The sequence below is a fragment of the Capsicum annuum genome, chromosome 9 (assembly GCF_002878395.1).
Source record: "Capsicum annuum cultivar UCD-10X-F1 chromosome 9, UCD10Xv1.1, whole genome shotgun sequence".
NCBI classification, from domain to species: Eukaryota; Viridiplantae; Streptophyta; class Magnoliopsida; order Solanales; family Solanaceae; genus Capsicum; species Capsicum annuum.
This window is the reverse complement of record NC_061119.1, coordinates 90,155,568-90,165,246: the sequence shown is the minus strand read 5'-3', so window position 1 is coordinate 90,165,246 and position 9,679 is coordinate 90,155,568.

The window sequence follows — 9,679 nt, the reverse complement described above, 5'->3', positions numbered from 1 at the left end:
TTTCTTTGTAATTCTCTTCCTATCGTGTCCTAATTAATCCAAAATTTTATTTTTCGACAATCAAAAAGGGTTCAAGATTGATGAACAGGTTTGATTCTTGGCCAAGAATTTCATGTCATGCGAATATCATCTATGTCATTTTTGAATTTCGGACTGTTTATGCCATTTCTGTAGACATTTTTGAATAAGAAACTGAAAATTTAGGAGTTTTGGAATTTTGGGTTTTGGTTAATGCGAAAGAATTTGGATTTAAGATTTTGTGTATTGATGTGTTTTTGTGATCATGTACTTGTATTTAGTTCATTGATGGATTTGCTCAATCTAATTCAAGTTAATTTTGCATTTGATGAAGAAAAAAATTCATTGAAAAAGCTTGTGGTAATGGTGAAAGAAATAGAAAAAATGGTGTTTTTATGCGAAGAAGAAGAAGGAGGAGGAAGGGTAGGGGACAGGGGGTTGTTGTCTAATGAAGAAGTAGAAGGAATTGGGATGGGGTGGGGTGGGGGCTGTGAAAGAAGGAAGGGGGTGGGGGCTGTGAAAGAAGGAAGGGGGTGGGGGTTGTGAAGAAGAAGAAGGAAGGGGGTGAGGTCTATTTTATTTATATAAAATATATTTTTTTATAAAAAATATACTCTTTTAAATATATAAAAAGTTAGTGTGGGATTATTAAAAAAAATAAAAAATTTCTTATGTGGCAAATGACATGACACTGATGTGGCACTGATTTGACAATGACGTGGCATGTGTGTAGAGCACTTTCCGTCGTGAGAATGGTATTCAGTTTTGAGGAATGAAAATAATTCACTTTAAAGATGTTAAGAGAGTAAATAAACAAAAATTAAGTTTAAGTGCTAAAGTGAGTTGTGACGACAAGTTCAGAGCAAAACGATGTCTTTTTTCAAAAAGAAATAGAAATATAATAGTAACTCACATTGTTCTCAGCATAGAAACCTTCGCGGGCATCTGAAAGACTCAAACAAAATCATAAAATGTTAATAATAAAAAATCACAACTAAGAAATTTTTCTTTCGTTTGTGCTACATTTCTCTTTTATACTTTGTTTCAAAAAAGAATTTCTTATTTTTTTTATAACTTTAAAATTAAACTCTTCATATGATACATGTTTAAGATCATAAAATTAAAAAAATTTCGATATATTTTATATATTTTTAATTTAAAATTATAATTTTTTTTAAAAAAATTAATTTCTTAAACTTCATATCAAGTTAAAACCGCATAAATAAATTGAATCAAAGAGAATAATAAATAGGACTTTGAGAAAGTAATAACAATGACAGTGTTATACTCATTGTCGAAGTAACTCTTCCGTTTTTCTTCCTCCTCTATCTATCATTATTGATTTTATTTCACCTATAAAAAATCAAAAAAACTAAAATCAATGTTTATTCATACATTTTAAATTTTAAAAAACTACAGAACAGACTTTTCACCGTATAGCAATATATGTGATCTCAATGAATTTTCTTTGGTTTACTCTGAGCATACTCATTCATTTTCTTCCCTCAATCACAAACTGCAAGAAAATAGTCAAATTTTTTTTAAATAAACATGATATATAAAAGAGTAAATGAAAGAGAAGTCACAGAGTAAGGAGAAGATGCATTCATTACCCATCAATGTTTAAACGGATGACCATCAGTTTGTGACCATATTTAACAATTGAAAAATAACTTAGACGTTACCTCCTCTAGGATTCTCTTTCATATTTAGTATTTATCTAAAGATTTTGTTAATTTAAGATGCAAAGAAAGTTCAAAAAATTGAGAAAATAGATATATCAATTTCCTAATTATTGAGATATGCCACGTAAGATTTATACATTTTGCACCCACATCAAATTCTTCTTAGCACCTCAAATGCATTCTAACTCATTTTATTCTTCATTTTCTTCCGTACAAATTATTGATCATGAAATTTGAAAATTTTATAGGAAAATCACTTTCATTTATGTTGTAATGTAAAAACTTTGTTTGAAAAAAGTATTCTTTTCATTAAAACTCCATAATTAATAGCAAGAAAAACAAAAGAAATTAAATTATCCAAAAATTGAGAAAATGATTTTTTCTAATCTGATTATAGTTTTCATTTTCTGCTATACTATTTTAATTTTATCTTTTAATATTCTTCACATACTCGTCTAGGTAATTTCCAATTAAAAGAAACATAACCAACTAATGAATTTTCATCATTTGTTTTTTTCTGTATGTTGAACTTCCATATTCGCGTAGTCAAAGGATGGGAATGTAAAGCTACAATTTTTACACACAAACACACACGTTAATTAATCATTATAGTTCAATGTCCATAAATCTTCGTTAAATTATTTGCTTAAGAGTTAAGGTAAAGGAGTATACCTTTTACTGAATAGCTAGCGAAATACACACGAGACCTGCCTAGCCAGTCTGCAAGTGTGAAGGCTAAAATCGAATTAGGAGTAAACAAGAACATAATTTTTTTTAAAAGAAAGTAAAGATGGGAAGCTTATTGAACTTTTGAGCAGTGTCAACTTTTCTGCATTTTACTAGTTTATGATTGACTGAAAAACGTGAGAAATTTCACAGGTTAATTTTTTGAAAAATATATTGTTAAAATAGTCCAAAGGCCCTTTATTATTAATACAATTTTTATAAATCTCAAGTGTTTAGTATCTAATTACATCTTATTTTCACTCTCTTCAAAATTACATAAAATTTTAAATTTTGAACTGCCAGATACAATACTTATGATCGTGATACATCACCTTCTAAATATATCACTTTCCGATACATAACTAATCAATAAAATTCTAATGCATCAATAACATAGATCATATTTCGATACATAAGTCTTGTGTATGTGTATTAGTAACACACCAAAAAAATGCTAATACATTTTTTTAATCTTATTTCAACCAGATATATTAGTCTCAGTGCAATACATATATTTATACTTTTTTAGCTGATTTTGTGATGTATCTTTTCAGTTTGGTGATGTATCTTCATGTCCTTCACCGTTTCATTTTTTATTTCCTCCATACATAGCCATGGTGTAGATGCTCTTAAGAAAGGGCATCTTAAGAGAGGTCAAAGTGCAAAGCAACAATAAAATTAGGGGTCATTTGGTAGAGTGTATTGGCAAAATTAATGCACGTATTAATTAATGTGTATTATAAATACCTTGTTTTATATAATTTTTAGTCTATGTATAACTAATACAAGCATTAGTTATACACTCTATTGTGTATTAAGGTGTGTATTACTAATACCATCTATTTTCTGTGTATTAGTAATGCAAAATTTTTAATACATGCATCAACTTATTAAATGACCTTAATACTCCTCAATTTCCTTCTCAAAATATTTCATCATTCCTTTTTCCGTCATTTTTATTTGCAATAGTGAATTTTTTCAAAACATTTCACAATTTTTTTCCACCATTTTAATCTACAATAATGAATAATTGATTTAAATAATTGTAACATATTTTTTCTTTGCTTCGAGGGTCTTTAAAAAGATTAAAAAAAATTGAGACTATTTCTTAATTTTACACCTTATATTTTATTTTTATTTTGACTATGTTAATACGTTGGTGTAATATTTCATATGCAAAGACGAATGTCTTGTAATTAATCCAAAACCTCTATATACTAGTTTAACAGTACTAATTATATTTGAGATGATAAAAAAAATTTGTTGCAAAAAAGTGTACAAAATCAAAAAGGGTATTTTTGTAAACAAACATTTCTTTTATAGAAATTACGTAAGATGCATTATTTCTTATATATCAAACCAAATAATTTATAAGAAATAATACATGCATAACTAATATAAGTATAACTAATACAAGTATTATTAATACAAATATTATTAATACACTATATTTTACATTGATTTTATACACTCTACCAAACGACACTTAGCCCACCACCTTCAATTGTCTATTGTTCTTGCGAGAAGATTGAGTGTCAAAACCTTGAAATCCTAGAATGTTATAAAGGATAAGAAATAAAATTTTTCAAAAGATAACAATTATATTTACAAAGTGATTTAAAAGCGAAATCGGTAGTTGATAAACGAATAAGCAGGTTAAGAAAAAGAGGGTGAAACAGAGGATGACGAAGGGGCAAAAGTGATTTCAGCCGCATAAAAATAAGTCACTTACGCTTAGTTTGAAGGGGTAGTGTGATGTGTTCCAATTTTGGAAAGAGAAATAGAAAGTTGAGATTTTTATAGTTACTTTATAAAAATATGATTTAAATAATAATAATAAATTAAGATGTCGTATTAAATTATTTTTTCTTATTATAAATAACAAAAAAAATATACAAGCATAAGCCCATAAAAAATAAAAAAGACAGCAAATAACCAAGAAAACAAAGAAAGGAAGAAAGAAAAGAAGAAAGTTAAACAAATTTCACGGGTTAATTAGTTTTTTTCAATATACAATTTGATTTACAGCCGGTTTGTATTTTACAAAAAAAGAAAAAAATGTCAGGATTTTTGACTTGATTTTCTTATTAAAATTAAGTTTTTACTTTTTTCTTGAAGAAAAATATAATTCTTTTTCATATTTGGCTAACCTCTTTCTTAGAGAAAATGTTTTGTACATCTGTAAATAGAAGACCCTCCTTTTCATAACACAACACAATAGCATCCACAATATAGTCGTTTAAAAAGTCTTGTTTAGGGAAAGATTTTCACCCAATAGTTTTTTTTTGTTTTCTTTATATTAGTTTTAATATGTAGGCCAATCGGTCAAACCATATTTAATAATATATTTTTAGTATTTATTTTTTTTGTCGTCTGATTTATCATCTTATGGTTTGCAAACTATAAACTTTCGCATGACGCTCTCTTAATTTCAAACCCAACAAGTGGTATTAAAGCCTACGGTTTAAAGATCCAATGATTTGGTGAAACGAGACTAAAGATATGTTCAAGACGAGTTCAAAAAGTTACAAACAATTTGATGATAATTACGATTTTGTCCAACTATATGTGGAGGAGATATTTCAATCACATTTTCAACAATCTTGATGTTACATCTTTAAAAATAAAGCTCTCTTTTAACCCTGTAAAGGGCTCCAATATTTTTAACCCAAAAGAACTAATATATTTTTAACCCAAAAGGGTTCCATTTTTAAGCGTGACAAACAACATAGATAAATGAAGAATCAAAATTATGCATATGACATGAATAAGGTGGATCAAGTCAAGAAAATCAAGCTAAAAGGGGAGATTTGTTAAGATTTTTGCCCTGATTTTCTTACCAAAATTAAGTTTTACTTTTTCTTGAAAGGAAAATAAAAGTAACCATAATTACTTTTATTTTTTTCTAAAAGAAAAATATAATTCTTTTCTATATTTGACTAACCTTTTTCTTAGAAGAAAGATTTTGTACATCTACAAATAGAAAACCCCCTTCTCATACCACAATACAATAACATCCACGATATAGTCGTTTAAAGAATCTTGTTTAGGGGGAGATTTCCCCCCAGTGGTTTTTTTTTGTTTTCTTTATATTAGTTTTAATATGTAGGCCAATTGACCAAGTCATATTTAATAATATACTGTTAGTATTTGTTTTATTTGTCGTCTGATTTATCGTCTTATAGTTTGCAAATTATAAGCTTCCGCATGACGCCTTCTCAATTTCGAATCCAACAAAAAGACCTATCATTTAAATTTTTTCAAAAAATAAAAATTATTTTTTTATGTGAATAGTGATGTTCGAATTAAACTAAATTTATCTGACTATTAGTTTAGGTGTACACATCTTGCGCGTGTACTTCACTTTAATTAATTTAACCCTTATAAAAAATATCTTAAAGTATTGCATCACATACGTAATAATTTTCGTTAAATTTAATAACTACGATATATGACGACCGCTAGCTTAATTAAACATTATCTCATAGAGATAGAAATTTGATATTCTTCTAAATACTCATTTCTACAAAATAACCACAACATAATTTCTCCAATAAATTTGAAATGACATAAAAACATAACCGATCTCTCATAATTATCATTTGAGTTGATAACATTGTAACAAAATTGAGAGTCAAATTTTTGAATACAAAAATCATTAATAATTAAAATATAGCACAAAATGATGCATGAAATAAATCTCAATAGATTATAAATAATTGATTTATCATCGATTATATTATAAACGACTTAAAGTCATTGTAAATAACTTCATACAATATATATTGTAAACAATCGATTTCTACTCAATCTATATCGTAATTAATATATTTTTATAAAGAACTATTCTTTTAAATTTATAATCAAAAGAATACAATAGTGCTGTTTTTTTTTTTAAATGCATAAAAATACCGAATACCTTTGAAAGGAGTAAAACTTGCAGCAATAAAAAAAAAATCACCATACCCGTGATCAAAACCTCAATTTTTTCTACGAGAGATATAAATTTTTGATTTCTTTTGCTACTTCATTCGGTTGCATATACTTCGTCTGAAAGAGAAACATAAAACATTGTTAAAAGGAAAAAATTCATCGTCAATAATTGATTATGTATAATTTATATATAATTTTAAATTTATTAACTGAAAGGAATAAAGAAATGCATAAATGGTGATAATAATAAATGCAAAAAGATTACATTTATGAAAATCAGCAAAATCAAATAAGAAGAAAAGCAGACAAAGCGATCATAATTTGTGGTGAAATTTAATCAAACTATTAATTAAATAAAATTGTAGAAATTCTAATTCTAAATAAGGTAAAATTCTAATTCATGAGATATTAAATATTATAATTCCTTACTTAGATTAAATAAAAAATTTAATTAATTTCTTAATGTTTCAATATAATTAGATTTTTACTTAAGAAACATAGGAAAATACAATTGTATTTGAAACTAAAAACTAAGTAAAAAGAATGGTTATTTTCTAGAAACTCTAGGGATGAAAATGCAATTATATTTGAAATTAAAAACTTTAAAAAATGGTTGTTTTGTAGAAATTTTAGGGATGAAATTTCTTTAAGATTTTTTTTTTAGAATTATGTAAAATACTTTAACTATTTTCAAAATTAATTTTATGTGTATTTTCAAAATTTAGGACTCTGTAATATAATTACCTAATTTGATTGCTTCTTTAACCATATATTCTAGGAAACTAAAAAAAGAACCGACTGTTTTGTAGAAGTTTTAGAGACGAAATTAAAAAAAATTTTGGTCTCTTTAATTACTTATTTTGAGGGTTTCTTTTACTATATAGAACTTCTTTATTTTAAATACTATATTTATAAAAATATAATAATTAGAGAAAATAAGGAAAAAGATGATTTTGTCTATTGTGGAGATTTTTAATGAAGGGTAAAAAATTCAAATCACTTTTCTAATAGTCTTCACACTTTTAATATATTATAGATTATGGATTACAGATATAGATTATTTATCTCATATTTTGATACTTTAAATCATAATTATAGCAAAATTATGTTTAATATTGTATTTTTACTTTATAGGTCAATTAAAAATCAAAATTTACAAGCAAAGTACTCTGTTCATTTCATATTACTTGACCTTTATTGATTTGGTATGTTCATTTAAGAAAAATTTAGTTGGAGATATATTTTGCCAAACTAACTTTATTAACGATGATTTGAACTTTAAAATTTGATTACTACTTTATGTAATTATTCAAGGCTTGCTAAAAGCTAGCATGAAAAAAATAATAATAAAACTCTCTTCATTTACAAAAATAGGTAAAAATGAAACATTTATATATAAGTAAACGATACCAAAAGGGTAATATTTGAAGCGTAATATATACTTACAGGATTAGCTCATGATTGGAGTCAACAATTAAGGAGCCAAGATAGAGACCAGAGTTAATTAAACTCGAAAAGACAACAAAGCAAGGACGTAAAAATGAATTAAAGAAAATTCAGAAAGAAGAAATTAGGCAGCACTAAGAGCTTGTTTGAAAGCCAAAATAATTTTTAAGTAGTTTCTGTTGTAGAATCATGAACAGAAAAATAATACTAAAGAAGAAGCCAAATAATAATATATATAAGAGGAACAATATAGATAACTTAATTTCTTTCTTTTAGTATATTATTCTCAAGATCTCTACTTATAGTATTACATAAAGGAACATCAAGAGATGTCATAAATATGATTTTAATCCTTGAGAAGGTGAAGAAAAATTAGAGGTATGGAAGATCAAGAGGTGGTGAAGGTGTGAGAATTACTATACTTAAAGGAGGAGTTATATCTATAAGTTATGGACATTCACATTTAAGAAATAATAAAATTTATTTACAACATTTCCTCATAGATGTCTATTGACAGATAATGTGTCTCAATAAAACCTTATTAAGAAAAAATTCAGCAAGGAAATTTTTTTTTTTGATGAAGAAAAAAAGTACACATACCTTGTAATACATATTGTTTGTTGCCTCGTAAAATCTTGTCAAGAAAATTCATTGAAATAAAAAGTAGGCCGAGAAAAAAAGAGTGCAACGCGTATTTATTTTTCTTGATGCGAACATTATTTCATTTGTAAAAATGACACATCTCGATCTTGAATATCCACTCCTCAAATATTGAGCTTGATATTGCGTTAGTGAACAAATTCATCAAATTATCGACTGAGAAAATTTATTGAACATTTATTTCACCTTTCTTCTAAAGATTGAGAGCGAAAAAGTATATGAAGAAATGTGTTTTATTCTGTCCCCTTTAGTGTATCCTCCAACAAGTGAGTAATACATCAACATTGTCTTCATACAATATAGTTGAAATATTCTTTTAAAGAAAAATCACATATTTTCTGAATATGTTGAGTCATTGATTTAAAACAAATACACTTTCGCTTGCTTTATGAATGAAAATTATTTCTGCATGATCTAAAGAAGTTGTTGCCAATATTTACTTTATTGAAAGCCATAATATAGTTGTGCCTCCACATGTAAACAAATAGCCCATCTAAGATCAAGCTTTATATGGATTAGATAAATATCTTCTATCTACATAACCAATCATTTCTAACTTGGATTCATTAGAATAAAATAATTCCAACCATTTCAATCTTTTTGGGGAAGAGTTGAATCTCGCCATATAAACTTACTACAAAATAAATATTTGGTTGAGTATTATTGGCAAGATACATTACTTTTTAAATTGCACTAAGATATAAAGTTTCATCACCAAGAAGGTCTTCATCCTTTTCTTGAGGTTGAAATGAATCTTTATTTATATCAAATAATCTCACAACTATCGAGATACTTAATGAATGTAATTTATCCATGTAAAATCACTTTAAAACTATTTCAGTGTATGTTGATTGATGGACAAATATTTTATTTGTCAAATGCTCAATCGTAGGTCAAATTTTATCTTATCAAGATCTTTCATTTCAAATTCTTTCTTCAAATATTCAATAACTTTTGAAAGTTCTTTAAGAGTACCAATAATAATCAAGTCATCAAAATACACAATTATTACAGAAAATTCAGATTCATACCTTCTTATAAAAACACAAGGACAAATAGAATCATTTTTGTACCCAATCTTTAGCAAATATTTGCTAAGACGATTGCACCACATCTGTCTTAATTATTTCAATCTGTATAAGTATTTCTGAAGCTTTATTGAACAAGTTTCTTACCAATTTTTATATGTTTCAGATACTCTGAATTCTTCA